Genomic DNA, 23,209 nt, shown 5'->3' with positions numbered 1-23,209 from the left:
GCAAAGAAACAGGAGCAAAGCTATCTAGGATTATGGGCCTGGTTGGAGTCGGGAGAGGCGGCGATAAGGATGAAGGAGAGATGCTAGATCTAACCTTATTGACTTTGTCCACAAAGAAAGACAGAAAGATCTCACAGTCTGTAACAGAGTGGATGGAGGCTGTAGGAGAGGCGGGAGACAAGATGCTGCTGATGGTGTTAAACAGCACCTTGGGGTTCCCTTTGCTCTGGGACACCAGGTTGGAGTAATAGGAAACCCTAGCATCTCTGACTGCAGAGTTAAAGGATGTCAGAAGATCCTTTAGGTGCAGCAGATGGACGTGGAGATGGGTTTTCTTCCACAAACGCTCAATTTTTCTGCATTGGCGCTTCAGGCTGCGAAGGCTGTCATTAAACCAGGGAGTAGGGTTCACTGCAGGAACTGATCTGGTTCTGAAAGGACAGATGTTGTCCAGAATGGAGAGGCAGTGCTCGTTGAACTGAGATGTTAAGGAATCTGGGTTGTTATCAGAAGAACACGGTGGATCAAAAGCAGCAGAAAAATTGCTAGCTGTGCTCTCATTAAGAAAACGAGAACTAACCATACGGCGAGCAAAATATATAATATATTAATATATAAGACATACAACATCCAGGTAAGGTTGGGTCCTCCCCCTCCTGGACATCCCCCTCCCCTGTGATAGACAGCAGAGGAGCCATGGTCTACCCGAGGCCCCTGAGCCTGGGCCAGGCACTGTTCTATTGTCTATTTTGGACCGTGTCTTATATACTTTAGACAGTAGTTTGGGGGGGTTGAGGTTATAGAAGTCAAATACCCTTGGTGGTGTTTGTAATTCTATTTTATTGAGCTTAAATTTTTGTTTGACTACAGATTTAATTTGGTGATATTCTAAAAAGCTATTCTTATCCATTCCAAATTGGAAGACTATTTGATTAAATGGGATGAAGTCCAATCCTTCATATATGTGTTCCAGGTATAGGATTGCTTTATTTTTCCAGTCCGGAAGGATCATCATTTGTTAATTTTGCAAAATGTCAGGATTATTCCAGATAGGTGCGCGTCTGCATGGTACTAGTGAAGACTCTGTCATTTTAACATACTCCCACCTGTCAGGTACTGGGTTTGTGGGTTCACATTTCCTCTTCACAGGTTGTTGGAGGGCTAGGGAGACTCATAAGGAGACTCCATCCAGCTAATTACCTCGGCTGCAGAGTCACCCTTCTCACCTGCAGCCCATCATGTAATTAGACGGGAGGAATAAAGGAGCCAGTGAACCAGCCACTCAGCACCAGATTGTTTGCCTTAGTGGTAACGTCCAGCCACCTGAATCTGTTCCTGTTTTATTCTAGTCTGTTCCCTGAAACCTCTGTCTGTCATCACAGGATTTCTAGAACCCGTTCTGGATTACACCTTTGTGTGGAAGTCTCATACCAGCCTCTGCAGCTCCCGGATCTCCTGAACCACGGCTGAATCCTCCCTGGCTCTGTTCTCCTCCCGTGCGTCTCCTGTTCACCCTCCAACAACCCGCCTCACTTCTCCGAACCTCCACATCTACCCACAGCCCCGGTACCGGCTCACCTCTCCCACGCTCCGCTACAACCAAATCTCAGTAAGAACTCTCCCCACTATCTACATAAATATCTCCCCGTCCCGATCATCATTTCATGTGTTATTTCTTCCAGTGATCTAATCTCTAGCTCCGGAACCAGCCCATCCCTGCCAGCCTCCGCTCACCTCTAATAAACTATTTTTTACTACATCTCCTGGTCTCTTGAGAGTCATCTTGTATGTGGGTCAAATATCTAAATAAAGAAAAAACCAAGACAGAACAATCTGGCCAAACCGACCCCGCAGAGACTCTTAGGAGATCAGTAGCTGATCAAAATAATCTTTTACAAATGCATGATTCATTTCTTCAGAACCTTAGGGACCAACAAGCTGTCACGAACCAACGTCTGGATCAGCTCACAATTCTCTTGTCCGAGGTAGCCAGCAAGTTCAGCCCTCAGCCACAAGGTGGCGCTGCGGCCTTTCCAGACCATCCTACACCCACCTCTACAGTAGCTTCTCGTCATTTTCCAGCCCCAGTTCCCGAACGTTATGCAGGGGAGGTGGGTGGCTGTGCGAGCTTCTTATTTCAATGCACACTCGTGTTTACGTCTTCACCATATGCCTTTCCGGATGATGACTCAAAAATCTCTTTCATCATTGGATTATTAAAAGGAAAAGCCTTAAGATGGGCCGAGGCCCGATTCCGTAATGCCTGTGGATTTAATTGCACTCATAATACATTTGTGGAGGAGTTCAATCAAACCTTTGACCTGGAAGCTGACCGCTCCACATACTCCAGTGCATTACGGAGGGCAAAACAGGGCAATAAATCAGTGGCCGAATTCTCAATAGAATTCCGCACCCTTGCCGCTTCTTCTACTTGGAACGAAGAGTCACTAATGAGTGAGTTTTTTCATGCACTGAATGAGCTGGTGAGAGACGAGCTAAAATTGCTAGACGAACCTGATAACCTGAATGACTTAATCACACTCGCTGTCAGGCTTGACAACCGCCTGAGGGATAAAGTAAGAGACAAGATCCAGAAAGCCACACTCCGACCAAGCACCTACTCTACAACCTCTGGATCCAGCCTCAACACATCTCCTCCTCCTCGCTCTCATCCTGTTGAAACTGAACCCATGCAGCTGGGTCGTACCCACTTGACACAGGAGGAACGACAGCGACGAATCCAAGCCAACCAGTGTCTCTACTGTGGCTCCTCCGGCCATTTCATCTCTTCATGTTCCATTCGCCCAAAAGAGAGGGTCCGACAGTAGACACGGGGACACTGTCGGACCATCTCTACCTACAGAATCAACCCCGACTCCTCCTTCCTGCCACCCTACTCAGCTCTGACGACTCCTTCACTCTGTCTGCACTCATAGACTCCGGTTGTGAACAGAACCTCATAGATACCAACTTTGCCTCTCAATGTAAGTTCAAAGCTGTTCCATTATCTTCTCCTATCTGTGTTTCTGCCTTGGACGGCAACCCGCTCCCCCTAATCGCACACAAAACAGAACCTGTAAAACTTATTATATCTGGTAATCATGTGGAAACCCTGTCCTTCTTGCTTTTCCCTATTAAACAGTCTCCTATTGTTCTAGGATTCAACTGGCTGCAGAGACACAACCCCTCGCTAAATTGGCACAATCTCCGTGTCGATTCTTGGTCCTCATTCTGCCACTCCTCCTGTCTCCAATCAGCCTTGCTCCCAAACTCTGCTCCCATCAGCCAGACAGAAGGTGAGATCTCTGACCTATCTCATGTTCCAGATATCTATCACGATCTGAATCAGGTATTTAATAAGCACAAAGCTTCCTGTTTACCCCCTCACAGACCATATGACTGTGCCATAGACCTTCTGCCTGGAGCTCCCCTGCCCTCCAGCCGACTATATAACATCTCCCGACCGGAAAGAGAAGCCATGGAGACCTATATCAAAGAATCCCTGTCTGCAGGTCTGATTCGTCCATCCTCTTCTCCCCTTGGTGCTGGATTTTTCTTTGTATCCAAAAAAGATGGTTCCCTGAGGCCCTGCATTGATTATCGTGGACTGAACCAGATCTCGGTGAGAAACAAATATCCCCTTCCTCTCATTTCCTCCACCTTTGATCTTATGCAGAATGCTACTGTATTTACCAAACTGGATCTTCGGAATGCTTATCATCTCGTCCGCATCCGTCAGGGTGACGAATGGAAAACTGCCTTTCAGACACCCCTTGGTCACTATGAATACCTAGTCATGCCCTTCGGACTCACTAACGCCCCCGCCGTATTCCAAGCCATGATAAACGATGTTCTCTGTGATTTCATTAACCGGTTTGTTTTTGTCTATCTAGACGATATCCTGATCTTCTCTGATACCCTAGCTGAACACCACAAACACGTCCGCATGGTTCTCCAGCGTCTCCTCGAAAACTGCCTCTACGTTAAGGCTGAAAAAAGTGAGTTTCATCGGTCATCCATAACATTCCTAGGATACATCTTTGAGGGTGGACAGGTGCGCACAGACCCAGACAAGATTAAAGCTGTCCTAAACTGGCCCACCCTGGAAAACCGAAAACAGCTCCAACGCTTCCTAGGGTTTGCTAACTTTTACCGCCGCTTCATAAAGAATTACAGCCAAACAGCATCTCCATTAACTGCCCTTACCTCCACCAAGAGCAAGTTTGAATGGACCCTTGAGGCCAGCCACGCCTTCACAGCGCCAATTCTCTGCAGAAGAAGGCTCTGAACCTCCTGCCCCCATTCTCCCTCTCAGTTGTTCTGTGGGTGCCGTAACCTGGGACATCGAGAATATTGTCTCCCAAGCTCTGAAGGATGAGCCAGACCCAGGCACCGGACCAACCAACCGGACATATGTTCCTTCTACTGTTCGTTCCAAGCTCATTCACTGGTTTCACACAGCGAAGTTCTCCTGTCACCCAGGCACAAGCCGCACCATAGCTCTGATCTCTCGAAGGTTCTGGTGGCCGTCCCTTCACAAAGATGTAAGGGACTATGTCCTCGCCTGCCCTGCCTGTGCCTGTAATAATACTGGTAATAAACCTCCTTCTGGCCTCTTACAACCCCTACCCATTCCCAAAAGACCATGGTCACATATTGCCTTGGATTTCGTCACCGGTCTCCCACCTTCGAAGGGTATGACTACCATTCTGACTGTCATTGATAGATTTTCTAAAGCCTGCCATCTCATTCCCCTCAGAAAACTTCCTACTGCCTTCCAGACTGCACAACTTCTAGTCAAGCACGTCTTTCGTCTACATGGAATCCCTCAAGACGTTCTTTCAGATCGTGGCCCTCAGTTTATCTCCCAGGTATGGAAGCAGTTTTGTTCAGCTCTTGGTTCCCAGGTCAGTCTCTCTTCAGGATATCACCCTCAAACCAATGGTCAGACTGAACGTATGAATCAGGAACTTGAGGCCTCGCTCCGTTGTGTGACCTCATCCAACCCCTCTGACTGGAGCCTGTTCCTGCCCTGGGTGGAGTATGCCCACAATTCCCATGTCTCCTCTGCCACTGGTCTCTCTCCTTTTGAGGTGTCCCTAGGTTATCAACCCCCTCTCTTTCCTGCTGATGAGAAGGACATCTCTGTCACCTCTGTCCACCATCATGTCCGCCGCTGCCGTCGTGTATGGTCCGTTGCCACTTCTGCCCTCAACCGTACCCTGGAACAGAATCGCAAATATGCTGACCGTCGGCGGGCGCCTGCTCGAGTGTACGTCCCCGGGCAGAAGGTTTGGCTTTCTTCTCTGCATGTTCCCCTGAAGTCTGTGTCTCACAAGCTCTCCCCCAGGTTCCTGGGTCCCTACGAGGTTCTGGAGGTCCTCAGTCCTGTCTCGGTCCGTCTCCGCCTTCCCCCTGGTCTCCGGGTCCATCCCACCTTCCACGTCTCTCAGATCAAGCCTGTTCTCTCCAGCCCGCTTTGCCCTCCGGCCGCTCCCCCTCCTCCCGCCCTGCTTGTGGATGGCCGTCCTGCCTGGTTGGTTCGCCGGATTGTGGACTCCCGCCGTCGTGGTAGGGGCCTGCAATACCTCGTCGATTGGGAGGGCTACAGCCCTGAGGCCCGCTCTTGGGTGCCTCGGTCCTTCATATTGAACCCGGGCCTCATCTTGGATTTTGAGGCCTCTTTGCCTGCTCGTGGCTCTGGGCCGCCTGGTGGCGTCCGTTGAGTGGGGGGTGGTGTCAGGTACTGGGTTTGTGGGTTCACATTTCCTCTTCACAGGTTGTTGGAGGGCTAGGGAGACTCATAAGGAGACTCCATCCAGCTAATTACCTCGGCTGCAGAGTCACCCTTCTCACCTGCAGCCCATCATGTAATTAGACGGGAGGAATAAAGGAGCCAGTGAACCAGCCACTCAGCGCCAGATTGTTTGCCTTAGTGGTAACGTCCAGCCACCTGAATCTGTTCCTGTTTTATTCTAGTCTGTTCCCTGACACCTCTGTCTGTCATCACAGGATTCCTAGAACCCGTTCTGGATGACACCTTTGTGTGGAAGTCTCATACCAGCCTCTGCAGCTCCCGGATCTCCTGAACCACGGCTGAATCCTCCCTGGCTCTGTTCTCCTCCCGTGCGTCTCCTGTTCACCCTCCAACAACCCGCCTCACTTCTCCGAACCTCCACATCTACCTACAGCCCCGGTACCGGCTCACCTCTCCCACGCTCCGCTACAACCAAATCTCAGTAAGAACTCTCCCCACTATCTACATAAATATCTCCCCGTCCCGATCATCATTTCATGTGTTATTTCTTCCAGTGATCCAATCTCTAGCTCCGGAACCAGCCCATCCCTGCCAGCCTCCGCTCACCTCTAATAAACTATTTTTTACTACATCTCCTGGTCTCTTGAGAGTCATCTTGTATGTGGGTCAAATATCTAAATAAAGAAAAAACCATGACACCACCATGCTGTCAGAGAAGTGCTGATATTAATACTTTTGAAGCCTTCATGTTTTCTTATGCTTGAGCTAATAAATGGTAAGTCTGAAAGCTCTATCGTATTGCAAAGTGTCTGTTCTATATCTAACCAGGACTCACCTAGTGGGTTATCTTGCAACCATCTAGGTATATATTGCAGCCTGTTGGCTAAGAAACAATCATAAAAGTTGGGTAGATCCAGTCCTCCCCTGTCTTTGGTCTTCTGAAGTTTTTTTTAAGCTAATGGTCTATAGGGCCTTACATGGACAAGCACCATCTTACATTGGTGATCTTCTTAGTCCCTACACCCCCAGCAGGTCCCTGAGGTCCAGTGATCAAAGCCTACTGGTTGTGCAGCACCAGGTTAAAGACCAAAGGTGACAGATCATTTGCTGCTGTGACCCCCAGACTCTGGAACTCTCTCCCCCTGAGCCTGAGATCAGTGGACTCAGTGGTCTCCTTTAAAAAGCAGCTGAAGACTCACTTGTTCAAGCTGGCTTTTGTATGACCTTCTTCACCTCTCTCTCTTTATTCTGCTCTCCCCACCTATTCCACCTTCCTCAGGATCCACTGATTTCCCTCTTTCCTATTCACTCTCTCTCTCTTAAAATTTTTTTAATCACAATTGTCTGTTTTTGCTCATTTAAAATATATTTTTAAACATTTTCTAATTTCTTTTTTATATTTTTACATTTTTTTGTTTTTGTTAAGCGCCTCGTGATTTTTATCTTGAGAGGCGCTATAGAAATGATATTTTCTTCTTCTTCTTCTTCTTAAAGGGACTTTAAGGAGTTTTGAATTATTATGCTCGCGATTGCCCCCTCTGGCCAAAAGTGTAACGGCAGCTTCAATAGGAGGCTCGTGCACGGCATGCTGTACGTGCACACTCCTAAACGAAAATAACAGCTGAGATGAAGCTCTGTGAAGCTGAGCTCTGAGAGCTGACAGTCCCGTGTGTGTGTGTGTGTGTGTGTGTGTGTGTGTGTGTGTGTGTGTGTGTGTGTGTGTGTGTGGCCCGGAGGACAGGAGAACACGCAGCTAATTAATTAAATAGTTTGGTTCTGTACCTTTCTCTTCAGCACAGCCGACAAAGGTTTATGATGGGTCAGTCCTCCTGCATGCTCAGATCATTTCCTTCCCTTACTTGAAAAATTGTTCCAAAATGAAAGTTGAACCCACATCTTTTTTACCTGTGAATTCAATGCCGTTCGGCGAGTCTCAAATAAAAATTTGGGCATCTTACTGTAAAAAAATATATCATTATTGTAAAAATGAAATTCTGAAACAACCATGGTCACGTTGTGAATCGAACCCAGGTCTTCTGCACAAAAGCCCGAAAATGTACTAGTTGAGCTAAATCGCCAGTGGCATCTCCTGCTTCTATAACATTTATATCCTTGGTCACAGCTGAAACAACGTTCAAAGAACGGTTTGGAGGGCTATGCCTGAGCGTGAACGCACATGAAGCAGCCTGCTCGACCCGAGCATCTCTCTTTTTCTGCGATTTTACAGAAAAATAGGCAATCACAATAAAAATGCCAGGGCTCATTCTACAGGACCAGGACATTGCAGGAGAATGTTAGCCTAGTGAACTAGACCAAATTCTTGCTTTGCAAAGTTTGGTCTAGGCATGCTCCATTGGAACCTCAGCAGCTCCTACCAGGACTCTGGCTAGCCAATCACAGCTCTCTAGAGGGGTTTCAAACACACAAAGAGCTGTGATTGGTCCATAATGGTGGTGCTCTATCTGCTTAGTGAACAAATCACAGAGCTTTATCTGCTTTGTGGGCCAATCAAGGCACTCTATATGCCTGGTGGGTGGGACGATGCAACAGAGGGAAACAAGAGTATGTCACATTCATTGTCCAGTGGAATGTGGAGATCATTTGAAAGACAACGGTAGAACCCGCCCCACAACCGAGAGCCGTCCATGGAGCGTGGCCAGACTAAATAATACATTTATTTAGTCTGGCTTGCCAGGCTAGGAGAATGTATTAAGAAGAAATTTATTATTTCTATACATGTTTTGGCTGTCAAACTTCCATAATGCCCCTTTAATGAAACCAGTTTGGTCAGGGTGTATTATGAAGGGGGTTACCTTCTCTAATCTTTTGGCCAGGGCTTTAAAAATTATTTTGAGATCAACATTAATAAGAGAAATTGGGCGATAGCTGGTAGGAAATGCTGGGTCTTTGTCTGGTTTTAACAAGAGACTAATATTGGCTGAATTCATGTTCGGCTGTAATCTGCTGCTCTCTTCGATTTCCCTCACCATTCTGAAAAATGTTGGAGCCAGAATGATCCAGAATTCTTTGTAGAATTCTACTGGGAACCCGTCTGGACCTGGAGCTTTCCTATTAGTCATGGATTTAAGGGCTTCCTGGAGCTCCGCTGATGTTAGTGGCGAGTCCAGGACTGTAACTTGGCTGTCTGATAATTTAGGAAGTGTTATCCTGTCAAGGAACTCATTGATCTCATTATCTGATGGGTATATCTGTGGTGAGTACAAAGTTTGGTAAAAGTTTTTGAAAGGGTTTTTTATTCTTTCAGGGTCATAAAGTATATTCCCGGTTGAGTCTTTAACAGCAGATATGGTAGTTTTCTCTTTATTTATTTTTAACTGGCTAGCTAAGAATTTACCTGATTTATTACTATGTTCAAAGGTTTCTATTCGTAGTCTTTGTGCTAAAAATTGTGTCTTTTTGTCAATAATTCCATGAAGTTCTAATTTAGCTTCACGTAATTTGCTCAGTAACTCTTCTTCTGTGGATGCCTCTAAAGACTTAATGATTTCCTCTAACTCCTGAACATGTTTGTTTTCTGTTTTTTTTTTTCTTATGTGATGAGAAAGAGATTACTTTACCTCTCATCATTGCCTATGGGAAGTAATTTGATATTGGTCCAAAAACAGTGTATTGGACGGCATCAAAAACCTCCGATATAATCAGCCTGTTAAGGTTCACATTTTTGCAACCAACGTTTAAGAAAAATTGTCATATTTTTTCATACTTGCTGTTATCGGCTCTTGTTCTCCATTAGAGTAACATCACTTGATTGAATCTTTCATATATTCCACACAACAAAGTAAGTAAAAGTATTTATGATTTGTGCTGAAATCGTATCAGATTGATATTGGCATCGGCCAATACTGAAGGCTGCAATATCGGTATTGTATCTGCGGTGAAAAAGTTGTATCAGGACATCCCTATCTGCAACATTGATGCTTTATCTTCACAAATCATTCAAGCCTGGAGGAGTTCAGCTGTGTTGTTGTGGTGTTGCTAATGCTAACATTTAGCTTCTAGCCTAGATGTGCTCTACTGTTTCCTGGATGCTAAAACAACAACAGCCTTCCCCATCACAAGTAGGGCTGGACAATGATTCAATAACGATATTTATCGATCGATAGACATGTGGTTCAATAGGAATAACATGGATCAATAAAAGTTTCCTTTTTCCATTATAGCCTCTTTGGTACCTTAATACTAGAGTCATTCCTTACACCGACCCAGGCAGGCTTCATCACCAAGCCCTCCCCTCACACACCTGAACAGTCATAAATGTGACTGAAACAAGAGGTCGTAGCAAGGAGAGGTGGAAGAGACTGTCCTGAAAAAAGGTTTCAGTACTTCACCAGTGTGGCAATATTTTCATTCTCACAAGTCTGACAAGAACAAACGACGGTGGTTTGAAACGTTAGCAGAGAATCAATAAAAACTACGTCTGATAACACAACCAACTAGTTTTATCATAAAGTCATTACATAAAACGGCCACAGCTGCACGCCAAAATATATTATCTACATTTTCCATATAGTTTTAAATAATTATTCCTATCGATGAATATGATTTTTTTATCGATAAACTTTGTTTATGTAATGTCCAGCCCAAGTCACGAGCCAAGATGGGTGAGTCCATGAATGTCACTTTTCAGTGTAACGTAGAATTGGCTGGTTTTCCTAATGAGAGCATTTCCCTGTATATTTTTTATCGGCGACTAATGCAGGACATGGGGGTAGAATCTGGTGCTTGGGTGTTACACTTCCCACAGATGTGAACACAAACTGCACTCATGTTGTGTTGAAAGAGTGAAGGATGTGGTCTAAAAATGGTTCTGCTTTTGCTGCATGTGTGCAGCTGCAGAGCACCCTGCAAGCTAAAGTCTCTTCTGATAGTTCTAAAGTATCCCACAATAAAAATATGTATTCAGTCAGGGTGGTTTGAGAACCTCAATCAGTCTGGTTGGGTTCAGGTTTGGTCGACTGTAGGCGAATAAACTCTGTTCAGACCTGAGAAGAGACTTACTGTAAACAGAACCACTTCTCTGATCAAAAAACAAACAAAAACAGACAAAACAGAGATTAAAGTCTGGAATTTAAATCAGGAAATTGTCTGACACAGCTAGATAAAACCCGAAAATGATTTCATTTGGTTTAAGTTGATTAAATTAACAAAGAATAATTGGGAGAAACTTCCAATCTAAATTTATTTGGAAAGCAAGCAGCACAGGACCGAACTGAGGAGAAAGCAGAGAAAGACATTAAACATTAAAAAGCTTTAAAAGAAATAAAATAACAAAGAAAAATAAATCACAGAACCCAAAAAATCATCCTGCCACAGGGCGTTAAAAGCTGAGGTAGAAAGATGAGTTTGAAAATAAAGATGTGAAATTCGGCCTGTCTGGCGTCCAGACTCAGATCCGTCCATGCTTTCTCTCCTCTGAGCTCGTTAGACACCAGATCGGCAGACTGGACAGAATAGGACGACACATCAGACAGTAGCAGCTCAGACAGCTATGAGTCGAGAGGTTTTAAAGCAAATAAACCTCAAAATAAATTCTAAAATAAACAAGCAACATGTTGATATTTATGTGTGCTGGTGAAAAGATGTCCTGCAGACTTGTGGACCCTCTGACGTCGGCGATAATAAAGGATGTGACCTGTGTCAACAGCTAAGTTGATCCAGCCGAGCAGAGACAAAAGCATGGATTACAGATTAAAATGCTGCCTGGTGACAGCATGGATTGTCCTTTAGTTGCTTTAGAAGAAGGCAGCTTCTACCTTGTCAGAATGTCAAATTCAAGCCCAGAACCCACTTTGATCCTGGGTTTTTAAAGATTTACTTTAGTGATTTAAGCAGCTCACATCCACACTCAGGGCCTCCGCGGAGCTGCTACAAACAGTCACGTCTGTCTGCTCTGCCACATTTAAGTTGGGCCATCTAGACGTTACTGTCATGAAGGAATTGAAGTCATGGAACAACAGAACATGTGTTTTCTTCTTAACGCTGTTATAGTGAATCTACAGAACAAGCTAGGTTTGGAACGCAAACACAGTCATGGAACACTCACCCCTCCCCTCGGGTATCTTCCCTTCTATCGGAACTGGAAACCCGCGACGCCGGAGGAAACAAGAAAGCACTGAACACTGAAAGGTCATTTTCTAGGTTCAAACGTCTTTTGTTGTCCGTGACTTCAAATGTTTTTCTTTCTGAGAATCTGGTAGCCTGGCAAGCCAGACTAAATAAATGTATTATTTAAACTTTGCAAAGCAAGAATTTGGTTTAGTTCACTAGGCTAGGAATCTGGTAGTTTGTCATAAAGCTGAAGTGCTAGCAGCTGGCTGTTTTTCCTTCTCTGATATTTTTTGAGCGGAGAACCTCTCACACCTGTGGTGTTCTGTTGCTAAATAGAAGAGTGTGTAATGAGTGGAAGACCCAGGGACGTTTGAAAATACAGTGGCTTGCCGAAACCAACAACCAGATGGTCCAATGGTTGCTTTCGGTCCAAATTGTGTTATTGGCGGAGGTTTTTAGAAAAGAGGTAAGACATTTTTTAACATTTGTTTAAATCTCCACAACGTATTTATAGCTATACTATGTTAGAATGTTGTTAAGAGGCATGGAACAATGTTTTAAACTAATTTATTTTACAAATTTCTATAGCAGCTTTAAAAGGGAACAATGCCATGATGATGAAACCAGGTGGGAGGAAATACAGCAATAGTAGTACGGGGGCTAATACTGAACCCTGTGGAACACCACGAGAGAGGAGCAATGGACACATGCTGTTGTAAAAATAAAACCTGAACCAGTTGAGCTAAATCGACGCTCAGACTGTCCATAAGAGAAAGAAAAAGGTCCTGTCCGCAGAATCAAATGCAGTTATGTCTAAAAGCACAAGAAGAACAACACAATCACCAGAGTCTGCAGCTAAAATACAGGTCCTTCTCAAAAAAATTGCATATTGTGATGAAGTTCATTATTGTTTATGTTTATGTATTTAGCAGATGCTTTTGTCCAAAGCGACTTACAAGTGATTTTCTGTAATGTACTGATAAACATTAGACTTTCATATATATTAGATTCATTACACACAACAGAAGTAGTTCAAGCCTTTTATTGTTTCTAATGATTTTGGCGTACAGCTCATGCAAACCCAAAATTCCTATCTCAAAAAATTAGCATATCAGAAAAAGGTTCTCTAAACGAGCTATTAACCTAATCATCTGAATCAACTAATTAACTCTAAACACCTGCAAAAGATTCCTGACCACAATCATGGGTAAGACTCTATCTATCTATCTATCTATCTATCTATCTATCTATCTATCTATCTATCTACATATATATACATATATATCTATATATATATCTATATCTATATATATATATATATATATATATATATATATATATATATATATATATATATACCCAGGTGTTTCTTAGAAGATGCCCCTGAGCAACACCAATTTATAGCAACAGAAGGAAAAAAAAACATCCATGTTTTTAAATTATTGAGTAATGTGAAGCATCTGAATCTGGAGGTAAAAATATCCACATGGAAGATCTGTTAGTACTACATAATTAGAAATGGTGAGTTCACAGACCAAATTTAAAATCAGACTTTTGAGTTTCATATTAAGTTGATCAACAGCCAATCTTTTTGGATTATCTTTACCGGTAACTTCATGAATTAAGTTTTAAACAACTTAAAGGTCAACTTGACTCATATTTAACACATTTTCAGGGGTCTCTAGGAATGAATGCTTTGCAAGGCGTTCTTGGGGAAAATAATCCAGTGCACCTGTGTGAGGATGTAGAAGTCAGCTGCAGGAGAAAGTGATAGAAGATGGCAAGATTTTGACTCTTATTTCCTAATATTTGGACAGGACTCCTGGGAAAAATGTTTTTTTTTTATTTCAATGGGACCTTCCTGGTTAAATAAAGAATAAATAAATAAAATAAAAATATTTTCTCTGATTGGCTAACAGCAACGTGACTCTACCACTGACTCTGCTCTGCAACACTGATATTTTATCTCCACAAATAACACAAGCCTGAAGGAGTTCTGCTGTGTGGTGGAGTTGCTAATGTAATATGAGACAATAGTGGGAGGAACTGAGACAGAACTCTGACTAAAATAGGAGTATAAGAAGAACAAAGTGAAAAACATCTTGACTAAATTACAACAAGCAAGATTGTGCCTCTCTGGCTGAGCGACGTCAGCCACTCACAGCTGACTTTTAGATTCATCTGGCTGGGACCTCTTCTTCTGTGGTTTATAGAAAGTAGACTTTGGACTCCTTTGTCTTGTGGCCCTTCTAACATAAAGGTGATTACTTACCTCAGATTTCGCTGCAGAGACTAGAACTTAAAGAGAAAATGTGTAGTTTTTAGCATTAATTTCTGGAAACATTCATCAATATGTTGTTGAAAATGAATGAAATGATGCCCAGTTGTTGAAAAATGTTGGCGGCTTTGTAACATATAACCATAAAAATCAGGTCTAAAATACATGGGAGCAGCTCTAAGTCTCTTGGCAACACCATATTAGATGCTATGTTTCCTTCTACAGGAGCCCATGAGGACAAAATGCATTTACTGATATGTTAACAAGTGGTTACAAAACTTTTGTCATTCTTAGATGTTGTTATTTTATACATTTACCTCTTTAATTGATGACAGTGGTGAAAGGGAGTCTGATTGGCTTGTTATTTTTGCTAAAGTTTGCACTACTCAGGGTTTTTGACCCTAATGGGCATCCGTTGGTAAGGTCTTACTCCAACACAAAAATACAGCTTGCTTGCAACAATTTAGGTATCTACTGCCCCCATCGTCAGGAAAAATAAACACTGTCACTTTAACTTCATCTAATTGCTAAAAATAAAGGGATAAATAAGTTTTCTTGAAGCTGCAGGGGAACCGGCTCAGTTAAAAGAACCAGAACATTTATTAAAAGCATCCTGAAAAGTGAGCTGGTTCTTGTTTCAGTGTCCATAGCTGTGTTTTGATTGGTGTTTATAACTTATCTTACAGCGATCACTTCCTGATGTAACTGATTTCTCTCCAACACTAAAATCAAACGGACTCCACTAAAATCATGAGCCAAAGTCCTCCTAAAGAAGCATGTTTAGGAGGAAACAAATGATCATAGATTAGGGATGCTCGATATTAGCTTTCTTTACTGATATCCGATACACCGATAGTGTCTGACTCTGAATTTCAGATATATGCGGAGTCCCCCTCTCATAAGAAAAGAAAACTTAAACATTTTAGGTAACTAGCATCAGATAGCTCCCATCATGCATTCTTACATTTTAAACATTTTCTATGCAAAATGATAACTACTTCAGTTTAAGTTAGTAACAGAAAAAGTGCCATATGTATTCAGTCTCCAACAGCAGCTGAATCTCATTCTCCCTAGGCGTGATGCTAAGATGTGTTTATTTGTCTGTAATGTATTTTTTATTGTTTGTACATTGCAGCTATGATGATGAAACATTTATTAAGATCTTCAGATAGGAAAATCAAGCCTTGGGTGAAGAGTCTTGTTTTGTTTTAGTTGTTTGCTAGCTGTCTAGCTACACCTAGCTACGTGCCGTGAGGACAGCATACGTTCACCACACACGACACATTCTACTTAACAGGTTGTACCAAATAAACTAAAATATCTCAAAAACCTTTGATGTGTAATATGTGTATGGTATATAACAGTTGTGTCATTAAAAGACTGAAAACCGATTCCAATGTTTTCCGACGTTGAATTTTAATGCAGACATGGGCCGATATTAATGGTAGACCTGTAATATCGGTCATCCCTATCATAAATCAAGAACAATTCTGTTTGATCAAAGTTTTCTCTCCTTTAGGCCCTAGGCCTGTTTTCTTTGGGCCCTGGTGCCTCCCAACTGGGGGCCTTTGGAGTTTCACGTCCCAAGTGTCAGTGGTTGTTTGCATTCCCCGAGCACGGCTACAGCTACAATCACACTAATTTAGATTGTAAACAAAGCTATTTTTGGTTTTTGACACATTAAGATAAAATAATACTTGAACTTTATTTTAGAAGAGCTGCCCTGTGTGAACGTGCTGACAGGATGGAGGTTGTGAGCTCAAATTCCATTAAGGAAATTTAGTCTATTGTTATATTTCTTCCAGGGGTCCTCAACTACATTTGTTCAGGGTTTTATTTTTCCAGCAGACACCAGTGAAGGTCAGATGCTCTTCTAAAATAAAGTTGAAATATCATTGTATCTAAAGTTATTACTATTTAAATTGGCCTTGTTTCCCATCTGGGCTGTTTGACTGTGGGTTTAGTTGTGTTTGGAGAACAGTTGTAGATGTTTGGGACATGAAACTGTAGAGGCCCCCAACTGGGGGGCATTAGGGTTAAACAGGTTAAAGTGGAACTCAATAATTAGAAAAACAAATAAAAAAACAAACAAATAAACATGGCTCCTCCCCCTCCCTCTCTGCTGTGCTTCAGCTCTCCTCTAAAGCCCCTTCTAACTGAAGAGGCTGTCACAGATACAGGACAACATGAATGAGGTAAAAAGGACCAAAAACACCGTCATTCTCTAGAAGTCCTAGATTTGCCAGAATCCTCTAATAGAATAAAGTCTTATTCTAAATTCCAACCGTGGAAAGAAAACCTTTCAAATGTTAGATCTGTTATTGTTAGCATGAATTAGAGTTTAGTGATGGTGAGTTCACAGACCAGAAAAAATTTGAACTTTAAAAATGTTCAAACCACAGAGGTTGTGCCAGTGAGCTGGTTAGCATTAAAGCAGAATGACTGAAACTAGCAAGTACCCAGAAATAAAACCTTATTCTCTACCACATGTCAGACACAAGGCCCACAGAGCATTTTTATGTGGCCCGCAAGATAAATATCAAAAATATATAAAAATTGACCCGCTGGCCAATTTTACCGCAAAGACAACAACTCCCATGATGCTTTGCGGCATTAGTGCGGAGCCGAAGCGCCCCCTCCTTTGTGTTTTTTCCAGCGTCTGCTGCCGGTGTTACACCAAATTCTGCGACCCGTCACAATTTGTGACCCCTGGGGGCAGTGTTGCGTTTTGTTGCGTCTGTACATCCTGAATTGGCATGAAAGAAGAAGATGCTACATTAAAACCGTAAACTACGTAAGCTTTGAGGAAGTTGTGCGGTGCGGACCGTGGTCACAAAATATGATAGTGGCTATCACATAATGTGGCCATCTGCATCTCAGTAATAATGCAGATGTCTTTAATTTTCACAAAAGATAATAACAAAAGGCGTTTTGGGATGTTTGTGTCATTTTATTTCCCTTTTATCTCCACCAGTACATATGAGCGGCATTGGAGTGACAGAAAATAAAACGTAGCAACCAGATAACCTGCAGTGGTTTCTAATAAACTGAGGATGTAGATCACAACAATTTATTTCAATAAATGGAAGTTCTGAACATTTTACCTGCGGACCTCACATGTTGTGAAATCAATATTTAACGTTAGCAAACATTTCTTGTCAAAGCCCTGCTTATCGCTGCATTTATTGTCCCGTTTGTTTGCAATAAACATTAACACACGCTCTTTTTAATATCCACGGTCCGCGCCACACAACTCCCTCAACGGTTACGTAGTTTACGGTTTTAACGTAGCATCTTCTTCTTTTATGCCAATTCAGGATGTACAGACGCAACAAAACGCAACACTGCCCCCTGGGATCACAAATTGTGATGGGTCGCAGAATTTGGTTTAACACCGGTGTCTGCAGCTCGGTAGTCTCGGACAAACTAAACATTCCTCTCGCTCAGCTCCGAGTTTACTCAGCTATTTGCCGACATTGAAACCCAGAAACGGAGATTTTAACCACTCAGTAATGTGTTCACGACTGAAAGAGAAAGTTTTCCAACTAACTTCCAGACAGAGCCGATATAACTCCAGCGAGCAGCGACACGCTCAAATCAGCACAACTCTGTGGCTGTAGTAGATGAGTAGAATAGAAAATCCCTTTATTGTTCCTCAGTGGGGAAAGCTAGACGTCACAGCAGCGATGACACGTATTACAGGAGAAAAAAGGACAATAAAACATAAGACAAATGAATAAACAACAACAAAACATAAATCCTGACTAGAGTTTAAAAATGCTGAATAAACCACAAGTAATGAATACCACCGATGCGTTTTATTTAAAACTGACTTGCTCGTGTGTAATTCAGTTATTCCACATTTAGTGTTAATGCAAAAATAAGTTTGTTTCCAAATTTAAAGGTTCAAAAATGCATATATGTTGATAAAGAAAATGTGCAAATTTGCCGTCACAGTTGCAAAAAATGTTAAGTTTGGCCCTCGACTCCGTCCCAGAGTTTCATTTCGGCCCCGTGTGAGTTTGAGTTTGACACCCCTGCTCCTCACCAAGTTAATACTTATTTACTTTTTTATGAGGGGGGGGGGGGGGGGGGACTTTTATTTCATATCTTTGATTTGCTGCTTGAAGTTGAAACAAAAACCTAATTAATAGTGAAAGTTACTTTGTTTTTAAACGTCGACCTTCAAAATGCTGAAACCCGCTCATCTGAAGTTCAGTTAGACCAGGAAAATAAACAGCTCATGTTGGAGCAGAGTGATAAGCTGAGACACACAGAGAGGCTGTTTAATGATCTCTGAACACAATTTTACTAGTATTCTAATCTGCAGCGGTCACCAGCATGCTGTCAGGAAGCTCTGGTTTTGGAGACGAGCTGCTTGCAGCGCTGCATCAAGTCACACTTTATTTTATGTCCTGACGCGTCGTCACCTGCAGAAACCTGAGCAGAATTATATGTCTGACTCTCGATGCTTTCAGCAGCCGGAAAATATGAACCAGTGTTGTTGGATTTAGTAAAAGGACCAAAATATTACAGTTAGGATGACTGAGTGATGATTCTTAAGGTTTAGATTCAGGATTAAATGCTTGTGAAGGTCAGAAGTTTTAACTGGAACTGAGAGATCATTTCTAGACAGTTTGGCTAGAAAACAAAGCGACTTACAGGCTGTTGGAGGACAAAAGATGGAGAACGTGGTAACTTTAACAAAACTGATTTTATGATTCTTCAGGTATTGATTAATAAATATTACTGAGTTTTAAAATACACCTTCTATCAGAACACTTAAACTAACCAGGATGTGTTTGTTATGAAAGCAAAATAGTTCTGATTGTTATGCATCATGGTAATCAACATTTAAATAAAATCAGATTCTGTTTATATGGCGCTACATTAATACATTAGTAATGCAAAAACAAAATAATCATAAAATCAGTAAATAAAAACATTTAAAAAGTTTAAAAACATCCTCAAGTAAAAAGGTTATAAAAGGCATCAGGTCAGAATCATGATCCACGTGGGAAGGCTAACAGTAAGCCAGTCCAGGTGAAAAGGTTTGATCTCCTCAAAAACAGAAGAGAAGCCTCGGTGTCTGCTTCAGTGGTTTAACAAACAGGCAGTAAATCAAACCAGGTCATAAACAGTCAGCCTGAACTCACATGGAAGTGAAACGCCTTTCATCTGAAACGTGGAAAAGTAAAAGTAATAAAAGCTTTTAATAATCAGAGACTGCAGGCAGCAACGCGCTCAGCTTCAGGGAAGCGGGAGGCAGACGGTATGAGTAGAAAATAAAGAATCGTGAAACACGATTCCCAATGCTCGGATGAATTAAGCTTAGTGACTGTTTTCAAACTGGCTCTTTTATCTTCTGACATCTTAGATAAATGTAAAAAAATCTGATCTGTCTGTCTCATATCGGTTTATTCAACCGTGGAAGTGTTAAGGGCGGACCCAGTAGAAGTTTTTGCATGAATTAAATTAGTTGTTTTAGATGCTCCATCAAAAGGACTGTAGCGGTTCCAGAAACGTTTTCAAACATTCAACAGATCAAAGTCTTGGTGAGAATTCAAACAAGTCCAACGAGTCAACGTAAAAAATCTGGGAGATGCACCCATTCAGCTTCTGACAGCCGATACCCAACTCTGGTTTATTAAACCAACCAATGTTACTTTAAAATCTCTGATGAATGAAATCTGAAAGTAAAAACACCTACATAGTGTTGTTGCTAGCACCATGGCTAGCACTTAGCAACGCTGACTATGTGGACGTGGAAAAATGCCAGATTGTTTTCACTGATGGTTGGTAATAGTGTGTTTATAAACCAGTGAAAATAAAATATCATTTTGAGTATCAAAGTAGCTGAGATCATGCATTTCTGGGAAAAAAAGTGTTGTAAACCTAAACAACAGTCAGTCAAAGAAAAGCATCGCAGACGTCAGTCTGGGGACAGAACGCTGCACTTTTAGAAATTTTGACTGAGTGGGTACATAACAGTATTATTATTCTATATACAAAAAGACGAACCTTTACCATGTTCAAAAACTCACCAAATGTATACCAAACATAGATTTTGCGTGAAAATATATTTTAAAGGCGCCGCAAAAATTGCAAAGGAAATTGCTCAACAGCGACCCCTGGAAGCGGGAAAAATCTGCATCCCAATGTACTTTTTTTTCATAGTAGATGTGTGAATTTTAATACACTTGTAGTACTCCCCAAGACGCACAGAAAAGTATCCTGTAGCCATGGTCAAGACCAAACAGGAAGTCGGCCATTTTGGATTGAAGTTGCGCTTTTGAGCCCGAAATGGCTGTTTGTAGGGTCTGCATACGATGGCAGTAATCCTTAGATTACCAGAAAAATTTGCTTTTTGTAAATGTGGAGGGCCTCAAACTTTGACTACTTGCCAAAAAATATAAATGTGTCATGAACAGAACTCAGAAGACCCGTAATGACGCCCAACACAGTAAAATTCCTTTAAAGTCTTTATTTGGATGAGGAGTTACGCGAGGAGGGCGAGGCAGGAGACAGAGTCGGAGGGCAGGCGTGAGTAAACCAGATCGGCACAAGCAGGTACAGGGAACAGGCTGGAGACGTGGCAGAAGACAGGCGAGGGTCGTGATGGCAGGCAGAGTTCAAGGCAGGGGTCAGGAGAAAAACGAGGTCCGGAGGCAGAGATCAGGCAGGGTGGATGGCTGGAGAATTTACTGGGAAAGGCTTTCAATAACCTGGCACTGAATGACTGGATGGCTGGTTCTTTTGTAGCAGGGGAAGCAGGTGTGAGTGATGAGCTGAGGAGTCAGGAGCAGGTGAAGTGAATGAAGCTGATGACAGGAACAGGTGAGATGAATGGAGATGATTGTGGTCAAAGTATGACATCATCAAACCCCTGCCCCCTCAGGACTGAAAAGGTCATGTTTTACTCGGAAAAGTCCCAATTCACCTATTTCATGGAATCAACACACATCTTTTGCGGGTAGCTGAAGACAAGTGAGGGTTGCTTGCAAAACAATAATTTGGTCTGGTTCACTAGGCTAGGTAGGAGACCAGACGTGGTTGGATTTCCGACAAACATCACAACTTCTCATTTTTATTTACCTGGTTGGAATTTTATTGTATTTTATATCTAAACTAGATTTCATGTCAGCTCACTTCCTCCACCACACACAGTGTGTGTGTGTGTGTGGGGGGGGGGGACATTGACCTCCCATACAAACTATTTCTGATGGCAAACTTCCACCTGATGCAGATAAAAACTTAATGAATAACTAAATCTAGACATGAGCTCATTGGTTGTTTTTTTTCCTCACAGAAAACGTTTCCCAAAGCAAGAAGAGAAACATTCAGTTCAAATTCAAACAGGAGCCTCTGACACACGGAATAAGAAATAAAACGGTAACTTGATGTGTTTGTTTATCTGCCTCAAAATAGGAGCACGACTTTTTACCACCAGAGAGAAAGAAACAAGGACAGCTAAAGTTCTGTTCTAGAAGTGTCTGTAAGCACGTGTGATGTTTCAGATCTGAGAAAAGAACAGAGAAGTGAGAAACAGACAGAAAGAGGAAGAGGAGTCAACCGACCCGAACCTTACTCATCTGGACTCAGAGGCTTTTATTTTTAGGATTTGGGCTGTTTTCCTTACCTTGAACTTCTGTTCGTCCTGATTTTATTCTCTGAGCTGCTCAACTTCTCCCTCCTGACTGAGAGCCCCGCAGCATCATTCAGAGTCCAGAAGATCCGTCCAACCAGGCCAGGTCCACACGGGTAGCCCAGGTTCTGGCTCAGAGGCCGAGTGGAGAGGAAGATGAGAGAGATCCGCGAGACTGGTGCTTCAGAAACAGAAGAACCGCCTTTCTCCAAAAGCAAATTAGATAACATCCGTCTGAAGAGACCTAGAGCCGCAGAATGAAAGCTCAGCACAGCGCCCTCTGCAGGCCACACACCCAAAAACTCTACCCGCTGAATGCGGAAAATTACAAATAAATCATCATCATCATCATCATCAGTAAAGTTTTTAAAAAAGAACTCAAAAAATGGTTAAAGTCTAAACAACAATGTCTACATGAATAGTTTAAAACTTACATTGATGCTCAAATTGCCTTATTTTTCTTTTTTATTGAAAATTGTTTGAAATTTTAATCTGTTTTCTGTTTGATTCATTGTTGATTTCTTTGTACAATGCATCTGGTTTGTCCAATATACTTGCTGTGTCCATGTCAAATAAACATCACATCATCATGCGGCTCTTTAATCAATACTGCAAATAAGTTTAAATGCCATATTTGAATATGATTATTAATAAAAATTCCTCATCAGCATAAAACTGCAGGAATGATTCAACTGTGACGATATTTTGACTCTGCTGATTAGAATGGTGCTTTATAGCAGAACTAGTGCAGAAACCAAGTTTAATCACAAACAAAATAAATTTGTTTTTGTAGCTGTGGCAGTCTGGAGTCAGGATCTACAACAGATGTCCTCTGGAAATCCCTAAAGGGCTCAGATGAGTGTCACGTTTTCAGGCTGCTTTTGGTTTAAAGGGATGACTGTAAGTTAATGATCAGATTCAACTGAATAACAGCAGAAATAAATCCATCTATAGGAACATAAATACATATCTTCAGATGCAACGATTTATGGTTTTAGGGCCGATGAAGATTTCTGATTCTTCTACAGTGGGATGCGAAAGTCTGGTAAGCCTTGTTAATCTTCATGATTTATTTTGTATGAATCGTTGGTTGTTATGATAAAAATGTCCAGTTTACTTTATCATAAAGGAGACACACACAGTGATATCTGAGAAGTGAAACAAAGTTTATAGGATTTACAGAAAGTGTAATAATTATTTAAACGAAAATAGGCAGGTGCATAACTGTGGGCACTTTTGTCATTTCATTGATTCCGAAACTTTTAGAATTAATTATTAGAACCCAAAATTGGTTTAACTCTCTGGAAGCAGGCGCTGCAGATTTGCAAGGTTAAAACCCGCCTACCTGGTTACTCCACGTATTTCATGAGCATGTTTTAACTCAGATGTACTCCTGAAGGACTTAGTTGTTCGTCCTTTTAACAAAACTTATTTTGAGCCTGAGAGCAGCGCCGCCACT

At 42.1% G+C, this 23,209-nt stretch overlaps 1 protein-coding gene across 1 annotated transcript in view; it reads right to left on the bottom strand.

Moving 5' to 3' along the window:
* Window positions 1–21,974, bottom strand: part of grap2a (GRB2 related adaptor protein 2a) — a 48,232-nt gene extending 26,258 nt beyond the window's left edge. Inside the window, exon 1 of the mRNA XM_054734443.2 lies at window positions 21,745–21,974. The gene's annotated coding sequence lies outside the window, so the exon portion shown is untranslated. The remainder of the gene's footprint in view (window positions 1–21,744) is intronic.
* Window positions 21,975–23,209: the final 1,235 nt, after the last annotated feature.

The sequence above is a fragment of the Nothobranchius furzeri genome, chromosome 5 (assembly GCF_043380555.1).
Source record: "Nothobranchius furzeri strain GRZ-AD chromosome 5, NfurGRZ-RIMD1, whole genome shotgun sequence".
In the NCBI taxonomy this organism is placed as follows: domain Eukaryota; kingdom Metazoa; phylum Chordata; class Actinopteri; order Cyprinodontiformes; family Nothobranchiidae; genus Nothobranchius; species Nothobranchius furzeri.
The sequence above is the reverse complement of the archived record's forward strand: the minus strand, read 5'-3'. Positions and strand labels throughout refer to the sequence as shown.